This window comes from Pan paniscus, chromosome 19 (genome assembly GCF_029289425.2).
Source record: "Pan paniscus chromosome 19, NHGRI_mPanPan1-v2.0_pri, whole genome shotgun sequence".
NCBI classification, from domain to species: domain Eukaryota; kingdom Metazoa; phylum Chordata; class Mammalia; order Primates; family Hominidae; genus Pan; species Pan paniscus.
The window spans coordinates 88,612,627-88,633,425 of record NC_073268.2 but is presented as its reverse complement, the minus strand read 5'-3'; the positions used below and the strand labels follow the sequence as shown (position 1 = coordinate 88,633,425).

General features: G+C 46.4%; 1 pseudogene; it reads right to left on the bottom strand.

The window, feature by feature from the left end:
- Positions 1–6,409: 6,409 nt before the first annotated feature.
- LOC117976457 (large ribosomal subunit protein eL32-like) lies at positions 6,410–11,085 on the bottom strand (annotated as a pseudogene).
- Positions 11,086–20,799: the final 9,714 nt, after the last annotated feature.

Here is a 20,799-nt window from a genome sequence, read left to right as displayed (position 1 = left end):
GAGACAATAACCAAAAGCCAGGATCCCACTACGATATCTACAAGAGGATATGGACCTACATGTCCCCCAAGGCTTTCAAATCTAAATATATACATAAATATTCATATACACATTTGAATATACATGTGTATAATTTATATATACATTAAAATATACTTTATATATTAAAATACATGTATAATTATATATTTTAATATATAATTACATATTATATATAATATGTATTATATGTTATATTAAAATATAAAATATATTAAACATATATAAATATGTATGTAGTGAATAACATATATACACACACATACTACATAATCAAAACTTATAATAAAACAACAACAACAACAATCTTCTAAGTCAAAATTAAGCCTTAGTTTTCTTGCTTTGGGACACAAACTTTACTAATAACGGAGATATTGACAGAATAGATTTTTAAGTCCTCTGGCGGAGATTAAAATGGATCGTGCCCTGGAAACTAGCAAGGTTCACGAACCCCTGCCATCCGCCTTCCTGAGCTGTTTCCTTCCCCAGTGGGTTATGCCTGCTTGGGAGGAGGGGTGATGTAGGTGTGTGTGTTTGTTTAGTGTAGAATTCTTGGCAAACCTATCATGCTGGCAGGTGCTGAAAAGTAAAATCCTCTTTTTCCAATCCAGAAAAACTCCGATGCCAGCATGCCCGTTTCCCATCATCGTCCTCACAGCTCCACCAGGCAAAGAGCCATCTCTCTTAGTCCTCGGGAAACAGTGGTGGTATCTGGCTGAGTGATAGCGCTCGCAAGGTTAAAGGGAGGGTCAGGTTTGGGTGTTTTCCTCTGTGGGCTCTGTCACTGAAGATTCATTTCCCAACTGCAAAAGACAAGAATGAAAACGGGCAGATGGTTCGGCCTCCTTCGGAGGCTCAGGGTTGGGGTAGAAGAGGTGGGCTGAGGAAGCAAGAGGGAGGGGAGGTAGCGGGCATGCAGCTTGGCACCCTGGGCATCCCTGTGGTGGTGTTGCTGCCACGTGCCTGGATGGACAAGCAGCATGGCGCTGGGAAAAGGCAAGATTCCTCAGGGGATCATCCTCAGAATTAGAGGCACTCAATGTGCATCTGTATAAGAGATGACAATGCCGATAGCATGGCAGATTATGATCAGCCTTGGCAGGGAGCTGCAGGCAGGGCTTTGTGGTTTGGAAAGCTGCAGCAAACAGGTAGGGCACAAGGCGCCCTCAGAAACACACCCTTCTCTTCCCAGGGCTGCCACCACCACCCACACCCAGCTTCCTCCCACCGTGAGCTCAGCTTCCATTTCCTGCCTCCTTTGACTGGTCAGGGAGGCTAGTGCCACCCATTTTGGGCCCTGAGAATATTACCCGTAACACGTGGTGCCCAGCTTTTTGCGGGCCCACTGATTTCCTGTGTTGCCCACGGCCCATTGATTGGTCAGCGTCATTATCCACTTAGATTTTCTTGGCAGGTGTAGAAAGGAATTGAGCCAGCCCGGGGTGTTCGATGCTGAAATCAATTGAGAAGTAGGTTACAATCTTGCCAATCAGAAGGAAAGAGCATCTCTGCAGATGGATGTGTCTGTTACAATTCAGGTTCTGAACTGGTGGTTTTGATATTACATCTCTAATCTTAATCTCAACCAACACAACCTGCTAAGAACCAAACTAGCCAGAGGAAAAGATTAAGTAGATAACATTAGCTTGAACAATGCACCAGCTAAAAATGGAATTACGGCTCTCTCAAATAACATACAAAAGTAATAAAAATATCCTTGAGGTTTTTGGGGATGCTTTACCTTAGGGTACCAGGTGATTAAAAGAGATTGTTGCCAGCCATTATACCTGACCAGTTTGTCCTTTTATTTCTAGTTTTTATTTTTTTGAGACAGGGTCTTGCTTTGTCACCCCGGCTGGAGTGCAATGCTGTGATTTTTGGCTCATCACAACCTCAGCCTCCTGGGTTCAAGCAATTCTCCTGCCTCAGCCTCCCAAGTAGGTGAGACTACAGGTGTACACCGCCACACCTGGCTAATTTTTGTGTTTTTAGTAGAGACAGGGTTTTGCCATGTTGGCCAGGCTGGTCTCAAACTCCTGACCTCAGGTAATCCACCCACCTCAGCCTCCCAAAGTGCTGGGATTACAGGCAAGAGACACCACGGCCGCCAGGCCCAGTCTGTCCTTTTAAAACATACCTACTGCCTTGATCAAACTGTATCCCATTTCAGGATAGTCAGCCTCCCATCTGATCACTAATTTTGTTAGACATAAGTCTGATACTACAGCAGGTATATTTTGAGAGTAAATGTCACTAGGTTTTGCTCTGGAATCCTACCAAAAACGGTGAGTGCCAGCCTGGGCAACAGAGTGAGACCCCATCTCAAAAACAGGAACCAAAAACCAGTGAATGGTTTATTGTCTGACACCCACAGGAGCCTCCTCACCTTCTTACTGTCTGGTTACAGAAAGCAAAACCAAATCTGTTTTAGCCACTACAATTTCAAAGCAAGGCCAGATCTGATCATTTGCATGCATAAGTTTGTACACTCACTGATTTATTCTTTATGCTGTCTGGATCTTTAAACTGTGTTTTTGTTCAACCTTATATTATGGAGAATTTCAAACCTATGCTCAAACAAACAGAATGGTGTCATGAACCCTCATGTCCCCATCACACAGTCCAACAACCATCAACCCTTGGCCAGTCCTGCCCTATTCACTTCCCTCCTCCTCCTTGTTATTAAAAACAAACAGGCTGGATGCGGTGGCTCACAGCTGTAATCTCAGCACTTTGGGAGGCCGAAGTGGGCAGATCAGTTGATGTCAGGAGTTCAAAACCAGCCTGGCCAACATGGTGAAACCCCATCTCTACTAAAAATACAAAAATTAGCCGGGCGTGGTGGCACAGGCCTGTAATCCCAGCTACTCAGGAGGCTGAGGTAGGAGAATCGCTTGAACCTGGGAGGCAGAGGTTACAGTGAGTCAAGATGGTGCCACTGCACTCCAGCCTGGGCGACAGACCGAGACTCCGTCCCCAAAAAAATTAAAAAAAAAAAAATACAAAGAAACAAACAAACAGACATCTTGTCATTTTATTCATAAACAGGTCAGTATGTATCTTGAGAAGGAATGGCATTCTTTTTTACATGACTCCAATACCATTATCACACCAAAAGAAGTGATACTATATAATTTACTATATAACTATAATTTACTGTATAAATTTACTATAATTTACTCTATAACTATAATTTATAGAATTTATATATTGCATATATTTTATTGCTTTCCTTTAAGTTAAACAGTGACCTTTGGCCAAAAACAACAAAATCTTACTTGATATTATTTGGCTCAAATATTTTGTATTTCTAAGGGAACGTTTGCTTTTCTGAAAACTCATTCACTAGCTCATTTCATGCCCATAACTAGGCTTGTAGGGAAGCCTAGGGAATGAGACCGAGGGAGCGTGGCTGCATCAGCACTAATTGTAGCTCTGAACTTGCCTTGCCCGGGTAGCCAAGGCAGATGGTGCCAGTGACCCCTCCCCAGGGGACTGCAGACTTCGAACACACACTCGTCTTCCGTCCCCTCCCTCTGTGTCGAGTGCCAGGGTCAGTCTAGGTGTCTGCAGAGGAACGGTTGTTTGCCCAAGGAAGACGCTTGTGATATTCCTGGCCTGGTGACTCGCAGTCACGTGGTGGGAGGGTGGAGGCAGGGAGGAGGTGACCGAACAGAATAGGACAGACCAGAGTGGTTTGCAGGATGCATCAAGAAGTGCACACAATAACCTTGGCAGCATCCACGGAGGCCGCTTCCAGGTTCTTTTTGGTCACAAAATCCCCTTCCTTCTGTAAAGCCTGCCACCTTGCTGGCTACGAAGGAGGGGCGACCCTTTGCAGGCGGCGCTGCATTTGTAGGGAGTCTGATTTGGGAATTCATACTTCCAGTCTCCCTCATCCCTGGTCTGTCCCGTATGCGGTCGGGCACATGAGCCAAGGGCGTGCACTGCACTGCTTCGGTGTGCATGGTATTTGCTAAAGCCATCGGAAGAGCCCGCTGCCAATACGGGAAATGATTTTTCCTAATGCAATGCTCTCCTTGGGCTGTTTTTATGAAAATGATGTGTCGGAGTCTCTGCGGCCCCTTCACTGGCTCTGGTTGGCTTCTGGGAATGAGAGCTCAGTGGCCCCCTGGCACGGATCCCCACCCCTGGCTTTTAGAAGGCTGACTGACACATTGCGTGTCAGTTAATGCTGCCTGCTGGAAGCCTGGGGCTTTGCCGGGGAGTGTGGATCATAACTTGCATTGTGTGCATCAAGGGCCCTGACAAGTGCTGATGGATTTGGCTTCCTTGCGGCTCCTGAGCCCTGGGCGGGGACAAAGGGGAGCATTGTTTGGCAGGGCAGGCCTCTGCCTGTGAACCCACTCGTTTGCCTGATGGTGGAGACAGGTGTATCACACGCTCAGCATGCCAGAGCTATGCTGGATGATCAAGATCTAAGTTTTGTTCCCCAGGGCCAGGCTTAGAGAAGCAGACGTGGCCCAAGGAATGGCCCGTGGTCACTCTTCTCCCTGAAACCAGCCCCTGACTTTTCTTTTCTCGGTTTGCTCTTCTGAGCTCTGCTCCTAAAATGAGATCTTGTTAGGGAAAGAAAACAAATCTGCCCCAACTTCCTGTCCTTTGTAGCTCAGGAGGGCTAGCAGGATGCTGAGGACCCTCGCTGGGGAAGGTAAATGTGGACCACTGTTGTGCCAAGGCTGTGTGTCACCTCCTGGTTGTGCTCCACGATGGCCCCTGCGGGAACCATTTCATGACCCTTCTAGCCTGATGCAGCCTGGCTGGGGGAATTGCATGGGTAGATAATTTTCTTGCACCTCCTAGTTTATTGCTATAGGTGCTCCAAACTATTATCATCACTTTTAAATTAAAAACTGATTTTCATTAGGCATAATAACAGATAAATGAAGTTTAGTAAGTCAAATGGCATGAAAACCATTTTTGAAGGAAGTCAGCCATGCTCTGCCCTCTACTTCTCCAACTCTGAATCTGCTCCCTGGGGGCACCTCTTTAAATTCTGATTTAGATGTTTCTTTTGATATTTACCTCCTACTTCCCAATACCATGCTCATCCTGGCATTTCTCCTTGTTTTGGTTTTAAACATTATCTATTGAATTCTTACCTTAAAACGTGAAAGTTTCCTTGGGCTTACACTGGGCTTCATGGAACTCAAGCCTTGCTAAAGCAGCTTAACCACATAAGGGTAGATGTCTCTCGTGTAACTTGAAGTACAGCAGAGGTTCAGTCTGGGTTTGGAGAAATGACTCTGTAGTACCACTGGGGACCCCTGCCTCCTCCCATCTTTCCACTCCATAATCCTTAGCATGTGTGCCTGCCTAAATTCACACTTCCCTTCATACTAAATAAAATGACCCAGGTCAGGGGCTGTGGCTCATGCCTGTAATCCCAGTATTTTGGAAGGCTGAGACAGGTGAATCACTTGAGCTCACAAGTTCAAGACTAGCCTGGGCAACATGGTGAACCCCCATCTCTACAAAAAATACAAAAATTAGCTGGGCCTGGTGGTGTGTGCCTGTAGTCCCAGCTACTTGAGAGACTGAGGTGGAAGAATGTCTCAAGCCCAGAAGGCAGAGATTGCAGTGAGTCAAGATGGCACCACTGCACTCCAGCCTGGTCGATAGAGCCAGACTTTGTCTCAAATAAAAAAAGTAAAATGACCCAGATTTTATACCAAGCTGCAACTATATCTACTATGCCCAGTATAGTAGATAGTAGGCAGAATAAGGGTCTCCTAAAAATGTCTATGTCCTGGCCGGATGTAGTGGCTCATCACTGTAATCCCAGCACTTCAGGAGGCCAAAGTGGGAGGATTGCTTGAGACTGGGAGTTTAAGGCTGCAGTGAGCTACAATTGCGTTACTGTGCTCCAGCCTGGATGACAAAGCGAGACCCCATCTCTATTAAAAATAAAAACAAAAAAGATGTCTGTGTTCTAATCCCCAAAAGCTGTGATTGTCTTATGTTACATGGCAAAGGGGATTCAAGGTTGCAAATGGAATTAAGGTTGCTCACCAGCTGACCTTGAGATGGGGAAGTGACCCCGGATTTTCCCAATAGACAGATGTAATCACAAGTATCCTTGTAAATGGAAAAAGATGGCAGAAGAATGTGAGTCAGAGTCGTACGAGGTGTGAAAGACTCAACTGGCCATTGCAAGCTTTGAAGACAGAGGAAGGAGCCATGAGTCAAGGAAAATAGGTGGCCTCTAGAAGCTGGAAGAGATAAAAAAACAAATTCTCCCCTGGAGCCTCCAGAAAAGCACTTGGCCCTGCCAAGGACACCTTGATTTTAGCCCAGTGAGACCCACTTCAGACTTCTGACCTCTAGAACTGTAAGATAATACATTTGCTTTGTTTTAAACCACTCTTCATGGTTATTTATTACAACAGCAATAGGAAACTAATATACCAACCTAAAAACTGTATTTCCCAGCCCATTGTAGCTACAGGGTGACACAATTCTGGCCAAGGAGACAAAAGCAGTAGGCTGCTGATAATTTTTCTAAGAAAGTTTTGTTTTTCTGAGGTAGAGGCTGTTCTTTTCTCATTTGCTGCATTCTTCTTCCTGCCTGGAATACAGATGAAAAGCTAGAGATGGGACAGCCACCATAGCACCATGAGGCAAGCATGAGGATGGAGTCTGTACACCAGCTTTGGTAAGACAAGACAGACAGTCAGCACTGGGCACATTGGGATATCATGGAACTGTTGCGTTGTGACTGCTCCCACCGGACTTTTGTATTTGAGCACAATAAATGTCTCTTTGCTCATGGATCTGTTTTATGCCACCCTAGGCAATCCCTGAATGAAATACTCTGCTACCAGGCTCTCCCAAATCTTCCTTTTTCTTGATTTACTCCCTCATTCTGATGGAGCATATCCTTCCATAGCTTTCTGTGGAGGAAAATTTTTTGAGAACTTGCATATTCTAAAATGTTTTTGTCACACTTGATTGATAGTTTGTTTGCTACAGACGTTTAGGTGGAAAATCAGTTTATCTTAGAAATTTGATATTATTGCTCCATTACCTTCTCATCTTGTGTGTTGCTATTGAGTTGTTCCATACTCTTCAGATTCCTTCTCTTTTGTATATGAAATTTTTCTCTCTCTCTCTCTCTTTCCCTGTCTCTCCTTTCCTCACCTCCTACTTCCCTCCTTTGAAGATTATTTTATGTCTAATGAGCTGAAATTTCATGACACAGGGTCTTGGTATGGGTCTATTTTCAGTCATTGAACTGGGCCCCTGATCATCTATTTCAATATGGAAACTCATGTTCACTTTCTTATTTATTTCACAATTTCCTTTCCTCCATTTTTTTCTGTTCTTCTTTTGGAATTCTTATTTGTTGGATCTTGGAACCCCTGGTTTGATCTTCTTTTTCATCATTCTGTCTTACTGTTTCTCTTAAGGAATAAGAGAAACTTAGTAATTTTTAAAAGCTCTAGTTGCCATAAAATTCCTTCTTGTGGCCTTCTGTTCTTCTTTCTTGAAGGCAATTCTTTCTTCTATCTATCCAGGGATAATAATGAAAGGAGGTCACCGTTTTTCTTTTTTTTTTCTTTTGCTCCCTATTTTCTCCAGGTTTCTTTCTCCTTCCCTGCTCCCACCACCCCCACTGCCCCACACTATTTTCTTATTTTAGTCTCTGTCTTTCCTACTGGGAATTTTCTCCGACTGCCTGATGATGCTTGCCTCACTGAATGCTCTGGATGTAGGGGTGGAGGTGGATGGGACCAGACAGCTGGTAAATCTCGCTGTAGGGCACTTAGAGAGAGACTCTACTTTTCACTGGAGACTCTTAAATATCACTATGTTTAGGGCTTTCTCTTGGGATGATCTATCTTACCACAGAGGAATCCAGATCGTTCTCATGGGTGGATTGTAAGTTGGTCTCTAACATTTGGAGAGCAAACTAGGTGAAGGGGCATGTAGACATTTCTTTTTTACCCCTGTCTTCTGGTCCTTGTGCTGCCCCTGCCCTATGCAGTCTCCACATCTGGACTCTCCCTGGTTCAGTTTTGTCTCCTGTTGTGGCGGATGAGGAGTTGCCTGGTGCACAGGGCAGGGGTGTGCTGGGGATCCGGGAGCTCCGGTAGCTTGGTACAGACTCTCAAGGAAGCCTGCTGTTCCCTGCCCCATTGCACACACTGCTTTGGGAGACAACAGGTGACTCCATCCAATTCCTTGCATCCTGGTGTGTCAAGGTGTGGGTCGGCTACCTTGCATGGCCTCTTCCTCTGTAGTCACTTGTGCTTCACCTTTTTTTAATCAGCTAAATCAGTTGCTGACATTTTTTTTCTTCTTTTTTTTTCAGGCAGTTTTTATGGTTTTGTTTAAACACAAATAAGACATGCACGTGAGCTGTGTATTCCTGTTCTTCGCTGTGCAGCCTGGCCTTGGGGTTGGTGGCTCTGAGAGCAGCTGGGCTACTCTTTCCATGATGGCTTTGCCATTTTTGGAGGAAACACTGTGAGCCATCTCAGAACAGTAAGATTTGTTGCACATCGGCAGCACTTCTAACCCCTTGACATTGTGGACCAGGAACTTCCGGAAGCCACTGGGCGGCATGTGCTTTGTTTTTTTGTTACTCCTATAACTAATGTTGAGCAGCCCTTGAACTTTCTATGAACCCTGTTGTCAGTACCTCTGGGTTTCTGCCATTTACACTTAATTTTGACATATGGATCTGACTGGTGCCAGATGAACTTCTTGGTTCTGTTTTTCACGATCCTGGGCTTCACGAGGGGTCTGAGGGTAGCCACGATGCTGAGTAGGAGATGGCTGCCACCTCCGTAGGCAGCACCAAGGAAGAGAGAAGAGAGAGCTGCTGACTTTCAAAACCCTCTCATGTCCTCTCCTCTCTCATTCTCCTTGTCTTTCTGACTTTTTTTATCTTTTAATTTCGTTTACTATCATTTCAGGGGCTTAGGGAAGGAGTGGAAAGGATCATGTTGTATTAAGCCATTCAAGCGTTGCTATAAAGAAATATCTGAGACTGTAATTTATAAAGAAAAGAGGTTTAATTGGCTCATGGTTCTGCAGGCTATACAGGAAGCGTGGTGCTGGCATTTACTCAGCTTCTGGGGAGGCCTCAGGAAGCTTACAATCATGGCAGAAGGTGAAGGGAAGCAGTCACGTCACATGGCCAGAGCAGAAGCAAGAGAGCATGGGTGGGGGGATGCTGCACACACTTAAACGACCAGATCTCATGAGACCTCACTCACTATCATGAGGACAGTACTAAGGGGGACAGTGCTAGACCATTCATGAGAAATCCACCCCCATGATCCAATCACCTCCCACCAGGCCCCACCCCTGATACTGGGGAATTACAATTTAATGTGAGATTGGAGTGGGGGCACACATGCATACTTCATCTACCACGTTGAACTGGAAGCCTTCCTGATCTTTAATGGCCTATTATTCCAGTAATACTCCAGTAACCCAGGCCCAACAAATCCCTGTATTTCACTGGTAGAAACTGAAGCTTTGTAATATTTAAAATAGCTACTGACACATAACAAATATTTGGTTGATTACTCTGGGCCCACAAATATTAATTACTGTATATTATGTGTCATATGCAAGAGATATAAAAATAAGTAAGGCAAAGTTGCTGCTGTTAGGTAAAGAAAAGGAGTGTGAGTGAATTATTGAGTGCGTTATCTTGTGTATTCCTCAAATAAAGTTTTCAAAGAGGTTAGATAAAGTTTAAAGCCATGAGGCCGGGCGCGGTGGCTCACGCCTGTAATCCCAGCACTTTGGGAGGCCGAGGCGGGTGGATCACGAGGTCAGGAGATCGAGACCATCCTGGCTAACACGGTGAAACCCCGTCTCTACTAAAAATACAAAAAATTAGCCGGGCGTGGTAGCGGGCGCCTGTAGTCCCAGCTACTCGGGAGGCTGAGGCAGGAGAATGGCGTGAACCCGGGAGGCGGAGCTTGCAGTGAGCCGAGATCGCGCCACTGCACTCCAGCCTGGGCGACAGAGCGAGACTCCGTCTCAAAAAAAAAAAAAAAAAAAAGTTTAAAGCCATGAGAAAACTCTTCTGGGTTTCCCTCCTGAAAGTGACAGTGGCCTGGAATTTAAACCCAGGTCTGGGTGACTCCACAGCCAATATGAACCATGCTGTTTTTATTGCACTGACTCTTTCCAGACCTGACAGCTCATGGCTCAGCTCAGAGTCTTCACATTTAGCCTTTGATGTCTCTGCCTTTCTTAGCTTATTTTTGTCCTCATGCTGCCCCTCAGGCTGCCGTGGCTCTGTAAATCATGTCTGATATGATTTGGCTGTGACCCCACCCAAATCGCATCTTGAATTGTAGTTCCCATAATCCCCACGTGTCATGGGAGGGGCCTGGTAGGAAGTAATTGAATCACGGAGGCTGTTTCCACCATGATGTTCTCCTAATAGTGAGTAAGTTCCCATGAGATCTGATGGTTTTATAAGGGGCTTCCCCTTCGCTCACACTCATTCTTCTCTCTCCTGCCTCCATGTGAAGAAGGATGTGTTTGCTTCCCCTTCTGTCATGATTGCAAGTTTCCTGAGGCCTCCCCAGCCCTGCAGAACTGTGAATCAATTAAACCTATTTCCTTTATAAATTACCCAGTCTTGGGTATGTCCTTATAGCAGCATGAGGATGGACTACTACAATGTCCCTATCTGTGGTGGGTTGGATAGTGTCCTCCACCAAAATCCATGTCCACCTGGAACCTCAGAATGTGACCTTATAGAATCTTTTCAGATGTAGTTAAGGATTGAGATGAGATCATATGGGATTAGAGTGAGCTTCAGTGATTGTGTCCTTATAAGAGACAGAGAAGGACACACAAAGACAGGGAGGAAAAGGCCATATGAAGACAGAAGCAGAGATTGGAATGATGTTGTCACAAGCCAGGGAATACCAGTGTATTCGTCTGTTCTTACGCTGCTAATAAATTGGGTAATTTATAAAGGAAAGAAGAGACTGGGTAATTTATAAAGGAAAGAAGTTGAATCAACTGAATCAACTCACAGTTCCACATGTCTAGGGAGTCCTCACAGTTATGGCAGAAGGTGAATGAGGAGCAAAGTCACGTCTTACATGGCAGCAGCAGGAGAGCAAGTGCAGGGGAAATCCCCTTTATAAAACCATCAGATCTCGTGAGACATGTTCACTATCACAAGACCAGCACAGAAAAAACCTGTTCATGTGATTCAGTTACCTCCCACTTGGTGCCTCCCACAGCACGTGGGAATTATGGGAGCTATAATTCAAGATGAGATTTGAGTGGGGACAAAGCCAAACCATACCAGCCAGGAAGCACCAGGAGCTGGAAGAGGCAAGGAAAATTCTCTCCTAGAGGCTTTGGAGGGAGTATGGCCCCACTGACACCTTGGTTTTAAACTTCTAGCCTCCAGAACTCTGAGATAATAAGATCCTGTTGCTTTAAGCCACCAGAGGGTGGTAATTTGTTAGGACAGCCCTAGAAAATGAATGAACTGTCCAATGCTGGAAGAAGAGGGGAGGCTAGTACCAGCTGCATGCCTTCTTTTTCTCACAAAAGCCTAAGGTTTCCTAGAAGCATCTGAGCTGACTTCCTATAGCATCCAACTGGTCAGAAAGATGTAATATGGCCTGGGAAGTCTGGAAAAACAAGTAGAATTTAGTTTTTCCAAATGTGGCAGTTCTGAGTTTCAATTACACTCTATCTGCTCCAGTTGTAAAAATGACCAGGACACACCAAGAAGTCAGCTTATTGTTCCCAAAGGCAGGAGATAAGGGAAGGTCTTCCTCATCTCTGCCTTTCCCTTCTTTTACCATGACCTCCTTTCTTCTTATTTTCCCCTCCCTCTCCAGCTGCCTCCAACTGTATGTGACTCAAAGGATGCCATGAATAGTAAAAAGGCAATATGCAATGAACTCACCCAGTAGATAGTCTGTGCTCAATAAATTATGCAAGGAGGATGCTCAGAAAGCTAAGATTAGATATAAAAAAAGAAAGTTGAGAAAGCCTTTCTGAATGCTGAGGGAAATGCATGCAGCCTTAGATATGTTTAAGAATGGAAAAAAACAGCCGTGTGTCTCACCTTAGCAAGTGCTGCTGTCCTGGAGGCTGGGTCAGGATTTGGATCAATACTTCTCACACTTGAATTAAAAATCACTCATAGAGCTTACCAAATGCAGATTTCTGGATTCCAACTCCCCATCCCCGCTCACCAGGTGGTTCCAGGGCTCAGCCTGGGACTCTGCATGTTTAACAAGCCCCCTCGTGGAGTCTAAAGCAGGTGGTCCATCCACTGCCCATTTGCAATCGGGCTCCTGAGATTTGTTCCAGCCCCGAGATTCTGCAATTCTGCAAGAGCTGCCTGAATTGATTTCCAGATACTTTTGGAAAGAAACAGCATATGGCTTTCTGGCTTTTGGGAAGTGACTTTTGCATAGCAGGCCTGCAGTCTCCCAAGAAGTTTCCATCAAGAGAACTCCCTTGTGTTTTCAGACTGCCTTGGGGCCAGGGGGCATAAAAGGAAGGGCAGAGCATTGCTTGGTTGTGGCAGAACAGACGGGAAGAATCATGGCACTGCATCATCTGTTCTTATAGGTCCCATAAGCCCCCAAGGGCGTGCACACAGACTCACAGACACCTGCTGGAACAAAGGGACAGGAGGCTCCTACAAGGGCACCTGGACCTGCTTTCTGAGCACATGGCTCTAAGGAAGTGGGGGAATGATGCAGGTTAGAAACAGGGTTGGGGCGTTGTCACCTTTTAACACTCCAGCAGGGAAGGTTTTTCTGCCTTCTCTGTCAAGACCTGAAAAATGTTATACTGTTGAGTGAATTCTTCCATCTTTCCCACCACGCTTCAGATACATCTTCCCCCCTCACTGTGACCACTGCTGAAACTTTCTTTTACATAAATAAGACACTATAGAGAAAGCACATAGAAAGCGCTGGATATGCAACGGTCACTCTCCATTGTCCCATGCTGCCCGGACACCCCTCTCGGAGACCTTGCTCTCACAGGTCCTCCTCCCAGCCGGTTCTGCGCTGCTCCTCTCACCCACCCTCTCCCCACTGCCATTCCCAGCTCAGCAGGGTCTGGCCCTGTTTTATTGCCAGCCCATTTCCCGGCTACACAAAGGGGGCCTTTGTAACAGCTCCTTCCAGATGTTGAGTATTTGGAAAACATTCCGATCAGAAGGTGCTTGTCCTCTAGATGCCCTCGGAAAAGGAAAGAATCTGGGACAGGGATTTGGGAGTGGCGGTCCCAGGTCTCAGAGTGGGGCTTCCCTGAGGGAACCGGGGGAAAACTCGGGTGCTTTAGAGCATCGTTACTACCATCCTCATCAGTTTCATCCCAGTCAATTCACTCACCACTTAACTGATGTTCAGGCAGAGACTCCACACCTCACCCCCACCTCTGCAGATGCCTACGTTCCTTCCAGGTGACTGACGTGGTTGCATTCCTGCCTGATTTGATCCTCCTGTACAAGGCAAGAATTGTGATTCACACTCAAGCAAGACCGTAGCTTTGAGACGATGGGTGACTTTTAAATAGCAAATCAGGACTGGAACCTGGTGTTCTGATGCCAAATCCAATACTCTTCCATTACAACATACCTCCTCTTTGTGGAATTTCTTTGAGAAAAAACTACCAAGCCACTCTTTTGGGGTTCGCCTGCAAGGTGGTGGCCAGATAGCCTACTATGACACCTCCTTTCTCTAGGGAACTCCAAGGCTCCGTTTCCCAGTGATTCTTGGAAAGTCAGGCAGGTCATCCATAAACAGAGACATGGAGGCCCAGGGAGGTTGAACAGCTTGCCCTGGGCCACACAGTGAGTGAGTTAGAGCCCAGTTCAGGATTGGAATCCAACTCTAGAGGGTCAGATCTCATGGGCCATTTCCCAAAGCTTAAGTCATGGGAGATGGGAGAGGCTTAGTGCTGAGGTTCAGCCATTCTCAGCCAAGCCCAGCCCAAGCCCAGGCAGCATCCTCCTCCCTGGCTCTCAGGGCCTCCTCCTGGTTATGGGTTAGCCCCTCTGTTTCCTGTGTCTACCCTTTGTTTCAGGCTGGCCCCAGTATTCCATATACCTCATTGGCAGATGTCCCCCTTAACTTCTCTGGGACTTGGTTTCTCCCTTTACTGAGAGAAACTCATTCCCCTTTATAGAGGTTTGTTGAAATCCATAAAAAATGACAGCTAGATAGGAGGAATATATTCTAGTCTTCTATAGCACTGTAGAATGTCTATAGTTAACAATAATATATAGTTTCAAATAGCTGGAAGGACAGTGAATGTTCCTGACACAAAGAAATGATCACTGTTAGAGATGATGGATACACTAATTACCCTGATCTGATCACTATACATTATATGTGTGGAAACATCACCACGGACCCCAGGAATATGTACAATTATTATTTGCCAATTAAAACATTTTGTTTTAGGCTGGGCATGGTGGCTCATGCCTATAATCCCAGCACTTTGGGAGGTCAAGGTGGGTAGATCACTTGAGTTCAGGAATTTGAGACCAGCCTGGGCAACATAGCAAAACTCCATCTCTACTAAAAATACAAAAGATTAGCCAGGCATGGTAGCACACACCTGGAGTCCCAGCTACTCAGGAGGCTGAAGTGGGAGGATCACTGGAGGCCAAGAGGTGGAGGTTGCAAGTGAGCCAAGATCATGCCACTGCCCTCCAGCAGTGGGTAACAGAGCAAGACCCAGTCTCAAAAAAAGATAAATTGTTTTAATATAAAAAAAATAAAGACCAGGGAGACCTCAAATGAGAAGGACTTTGGAGGCAACAGGCATGAGAAACGTATGATAGGAGAGAGCTGCTTCAATAGGGTCAGGTTTGAATATTGGCTACTCCACCTACTGTCTCTACAGCCACTGAAAAGTTGCTTTTCTCTTCTGCAGAGTGGGGCTAGTCATAATGATATGTCGCTGGCAGCCATTGGGAGGATCTCCTTTAGTCCTCAAAATAGGGAAGATAAACCATCCCTATTTGCCCAGGTTTGAGAGGTTTCTTGGGATATGAGACTTTCAGTACTAAATCCAACAAAGTCCCAAGCAAATAGGGATGAATTGGTCAGTTTGCCTTAAAACAACCCATGTTTTTGATGGGTCAACTATGAATGAGAATTTACAGTGGGGCTATGATAGCTTGGATTATTTTTTGGTTTTATACACACACACACCCTTTCCTGCTATCCTCGCACCGTGGTGTTGGCCTTGGCCGTGTGATGTGCTTTGGCTGATGGAATGTTAGCAACTACACCAGGAGTACTAGCTGCCAGGTACTTGTGCACTTTGGCTTGGTTTGGGCTCCTGTGGTCACCTGAAGAAGCGTGTGTCCCAGGTTACAACAGGCCCTTCAGTCTTGGCTTGAGAAAAAACATGAGTCGACTAGGGCCCGAATGTGCTAGACTGTGTTAATCACCTCCCTGCGCTGCCCCCCACCAACCAAGGAATCACACCGACCTCAATTCATGGCCCTTTGCAGTATGACGTTGCCACTTATGTCATCAAGAGTGGGAGTCTATTTCTCTCCCATCCCACACCTGGGGGCTGCCTTGTGACTTGCTTTGGCCAATAGAATGTGGCAGAAGCAAAGGGTGTGGGTTCTGGAGCCTAACCCTTGAGAGATCTTGCATGTTGGACTCCCACCCTTTTGGAACCCTGGGTCCACCATATTGTGAGGAAGTCTGTCTAGCTTGCTTGAGAAGAAGCCACGTGGAAGAGAATGGAAGAGTGCCAGTGGGTAACCAGCACCAAACTGCTGCACAGGTGAGGTTGTCTTGGACCCTCCCCACATGAGTGAACCCAGGCAAGATCAGCAGATCAGCCCAGGCAACCCAAAGAATCATGAGAAAGAAATCATAATTGTTGTTTAAGGTACTAAGTTTTGGGGTAGTTATACAGCAGTAGATAACTGATACCAACCCATGGCTTGGGATCCAAGCTCAGTCAATAGGCATACTCAAGCTAAGCTGCACATTGAGTCCATTGTAGATCACAGAACCACAGTCAGCCTTGCAGGACTGCAAATGCAGAATGAAATATCCCTTGTTTTAAGCCACTGAGTGTTCCAGTCATTTGTTTGCAACAGTCCTGTGTCAACAGCTGATTGACATGAGGGATTCAACCCTAGGAACGCCTGACTCCAAAGCCTGTTCTTAGCCTCATCACAATCCTGTGCTGTTGTCCCTTAGGCCATGAAACATCTAAGACATATTGATCTCAGTTCCCAACTATTAATACATTCCCAGGCTGTCCAGAAGTGCCCAGAAACCCTTTGTCAAACATGGGTGCCATCATTGTAGAGCCTTCCAGATTGTTAGAAAAAGAAAGGAGTGGGGATTCTGTGCTGAAAGAGATGGACAAGGAGCTATTTTGTAAACTCTATAACATTTGGCAAAGAATATATCCTTAAATACAAATTAAAATAGCTTAGGTCATACCTAGGAGTGCCGAGGCAGAGAGAGAACACTGGAGGAGCGGGGAGGAAAATATAGAAAAACATGTTCGTGACTTCAGGGTAGGGAAGTTGCAGACTCCATATAACATAAATATATTTTTATGAAGTTCAGAAATAAAGCTAAGCATGTTATTTGGGGACATGTACATATGTGTTAAAACCACAGTGAAAATAAAGGGAGTAATAAAATTCAGCGTGTTTGTTGTTCTGGGGAGAAGAGAGAAGGGCAACTGAGGCTGGGTGTGGTGGCTCACAGCTGTAATCCCAGCACTGAGGTCAGGAGTTTGAGAACAGCCTGGCCCATCTCTACTGAAAAATAAAAAAATTAGCCAGGCATGGTGGCACGCACCTGTAGTCTCAGCTACGCAGGAGGCTAAGGCAGGAGAATTGCTTGAACCTGGGAGGCGGAGGTTGCAGTGCACCAAGATCGTGCCACTGCACTCCAGCCTGGGCGACAAAGCGAGACTTCATCTCAAAAAAAAAAAAAAAAAAGAAGAAGAAGAAAGGCAACCTGAAGGACTGCATAAAGAAAGTCAGAGTGGCCAGGTGCAGTGGCTCGCGCCTATAATCCCAGTACTTTGGGAGGCCGAGGCGAGAGGATCATGAGGTCAGGAGATTGAGACCATCCTGGCTAACACGGTGAAACCCCATCTCTACTAAAAATGCAAAAAAAATTGGCCGGGCATGGTGGCAGGCGCCTGTAGTCCCAGCTACTCGGGAAGCTGAGGCAGGAGAATGGCGTGAACCCGGGAGGTGGAACTTGCAGTGAGCGGAGATCGCGCCACTGCACTCCAGCCTGGGTTACTGAGCAAGACTCCGTCTCAAAAAAAAAAAAAAAAAGAAAAAGAAAGTCAGAGTGAGGCAAGGATCATCTTCTAGATCTTCAGTTGGGTGATAGAGTCCAGGTTTTCATTTTACCATTTTATATAAGGGTAGCATCCTCATGGGTGGGGTATACTGTGATGCTTAGGTGTGTGGACACTGAGTCTGAATCCTAGTTTGCCACTCATTAGAGTCTTACACATGCAACTTAACCTCTCAGTGCCTCAGTTTCCTCATCTGTAAAACAGGTGTTGATGGCAACAGTACCTACCTCGTAGAGTTATTAGGAGGAAGTGCTTGAAACCGAGCCTGTGAGTTACATGTTATTAAATATATAGCCACCATTATACAATAAAATTGATTGAGTTGGGAGAGGAGACTCATCTGTGCTCCTTCATTAACACTGATTATGTATCTGCTCTCATCGGGCATAGGTGCTCGCATGCCAGGAGAAATAAGCTGGTGATTTATGTGGCACAGCACCATCGATCGATCTACAAAGGAAGCTTCAGTGCAGCCGTGTTGCTATACAGACCTCTCTCGCCAAGGCGTCATGAACTGAAGGGCTGGGAGAGGCCTCGTGGAGAAGGAAGAGTTTCGCTCAGCTGCTTGGGTGTGGGACTGAATGTGGTTCCAGAACTGGTTGCTGCCTTCACCCGCTGACTCTGGTCTCGGCGATGACAGTGAGTTCCTTCTTGGCGCCTTCAATGGGAGGGATTGTCGTGCACTTGGGGAGGAGCTGGCTGTGGAGTTCAATCATTAATTTGCCACAATTAAACCAGAGACTTCTGTCTCCAGCAGCAGATAAGCAAGCAGAGAGCTAACAACGAGGAAGGGCGGGGCGGTCTGACAAACCGGTTGTGAAGGGCAGGCTAGGCTGATTGAGAGCTGATAGGGGACTGTCATTGCTTTATTGTGGCAATAACGCCGTCAGGCATCTGGGGAATTAGGAGGGAAAGCCTCAGCTGGCATTGGCTGCAGGCACAAGGGGGGAAAACCCCAGCCAGACTTTTTCAGTCTGCTGGGCCACCAGAAAATGTTTTGGGGTCCCTGAGGTACGTGTGAGGCTGAGAGTTGGTGATCAGCTCCCCCGGTTCCTTCCTGGCTGGGCTACATGAACCGGAGACAGCTGGAGTGTTGAGTTTTGACATTCCCAAAGAGAAGCAGCTAAAGTCATGAGGACTGTGTCACACAGAGATGGTGATCAGGGGAATGGAGTCCCTCGGAGGCAGGGAAGGAGGCAGGCAGCCTTAGGTTAGACTCCAGGAAGAACTGTCTCCTGAAGCAGTGATAATTGGAACAGGCAACATCTGCGTGCTTGCTCTGTGCCCAGTGCTAGGTGCTTTCCATGAATTCACTAATTCCTGAAACCCACAGGTAGGTCCTTTTATTGCCCCTCTACAGAGACGAAAAAAACTGGGTCTTGCTGAAATTAAACATCTTGCCCAAGGTAACGTAGCTCCGAAGTAGCAGAGACAGGAATTGAAATTGCAGAGCTTCCTCTCGAAGCCTCTAGATGCTAGCCTACCTCTTCAAAGATGCCCATCAATCAGAGATGTAGGACAGTCTTATCTCTGGAATCTTCCTTGGTCTTCTTGTTCTGGCATTGATCAGCTGGTGTGTCATACACACACACACAGGCACACACACACACATCATATATATGCATACATGCCATGCATACACATCACATACAGGTACAAGCACACACATATGCGCAAACATTGCACATCACACACATCTACACACACATTACATACATGCACATCACATACATGCACACACTACAGATATAATCCCTCCCCAACTCCTCCACAGCCCCCCACCACAAACCTTTAAGGTACTGACATGACTGTAACAGAGTCATTGACCCTCAGTGGATTCTCTACCCCTGGACAGCTGTGGAAAGACCAGTGGCATTCCTGGGAGTACTTTGACGGTTGTACAGGGCCCAGCAACTCTTGGCTGCCGCAGCCCCCTGAAAAACAATGGCCTTGAAGTTGTCCACCCTCACAGCGCTGGGCTACACTCATTGGGTCATGCTTCATTTTTGCATAAGGCCCTTCTGTGAGTACTTTAAATTCCTGAAAAAGCTCATTACATTTTGCCATGGTCCTGAGGTGGTGACTGGGGACTGTCCCTGCTCTCATTGACTTGACTGAATTGAGGTCCAGATTAAGCCATAAAACAAAACCCAAAATACAACCTCCCAAGCCCCCAACATGCCAAGACTGGCAGAAATTCTGAGACCAGGTAAAAGATGCTGCGCCCCCTCAAGTCTGTTCAATGATCAGGCGGGGACTAGGGAATGCTGGTTTGACTGGTGTGCTCCTCCCCTGCCTTCTCTGTTGGGGGTCGTGTTTGCTTTGTGTTCTTGGCCACAGGGTTAGCAGGAAGGAGATCACCAATGCATCGTTGCATGTGCTGTTCTTTGATTTTTCTCCATTCTTCACCCTGGCAGAAGGAGTGAATTTATGGACCTGTTATGGACTGACAGATGCCCTCTGCAGAATTAGAGGCAGCCTGGGATGGAGGCTGGGTTCTGAGACTTACCTCTTGAGCAGGATTTCTCAGTCTCAGCACCGTGACATTTGAGGCTGGATCATTCTTTATTATTATTATTATTTTGAGACAGAGTCTTGCTCTGTTGCCCAGGCTGGAGTGCAATGGCTCGATCATGGCTCACTGCGACCTCTACCTCCTGGGTTCAAGCGATTCTCCTGTCTCCACCTCCCGAGTACCTGGGATTACAGGCGCCTGGCACCACGCCCGGCTAATTTTGTAATTTTAGTAGAGATGGGGTTTCACCATGTTGATCAGGCAGGTCTTGAACTCCTGACTTCAGGTGATCCAGGTGATCCACCCATCTCGGCCTCCCAAAGTGCTGGGATTACAGGCATGAGCCACCACACCTGGCCTGGATCATTCTTTATTACAGGGTTTTGTCCTGTGCCTTGTAGCGTGGTGAGTAGCATCCTGGCCTCTACCAACTAAATGCCAGTACCACCCTGGCTTCCCAGTTGTGACCATGAAAAACCTCTCCAGACGTTGCCCAGTGTCTCCAGAGTAGGGGGTGGGGCAAAAGTGTGTGGGTTGAGGAGCACTCATAGAGACGACTTCAAAGTTTTGGAGCACGACTGACTTCCTGCCAACAGTCACTCGGCCCCTCAGTCCCTTTGCTTCTCTCTCCATCCTTGCCCTTCCCATCTGTTCAATGGGCACTTCGATGGCCATGAACTAAACCATTTACTCTGTGAGTCAGGAGGAAAGCAAAACCCCAGCCACATCTCACGCTGGAGAAACAGGACTTTCTTTCCTTTCCCCTCAAAGTTCTAGTTTTCCGCAAGGTCCCCAGATGGCCAACTGAGAGCCTCTCGTCCACTCTGCAGGCGGGGACAAGCAAGCAACACAAACACCCTCTGTCCTTCCTCCAAAGGGAGAAAAGAGTTTTC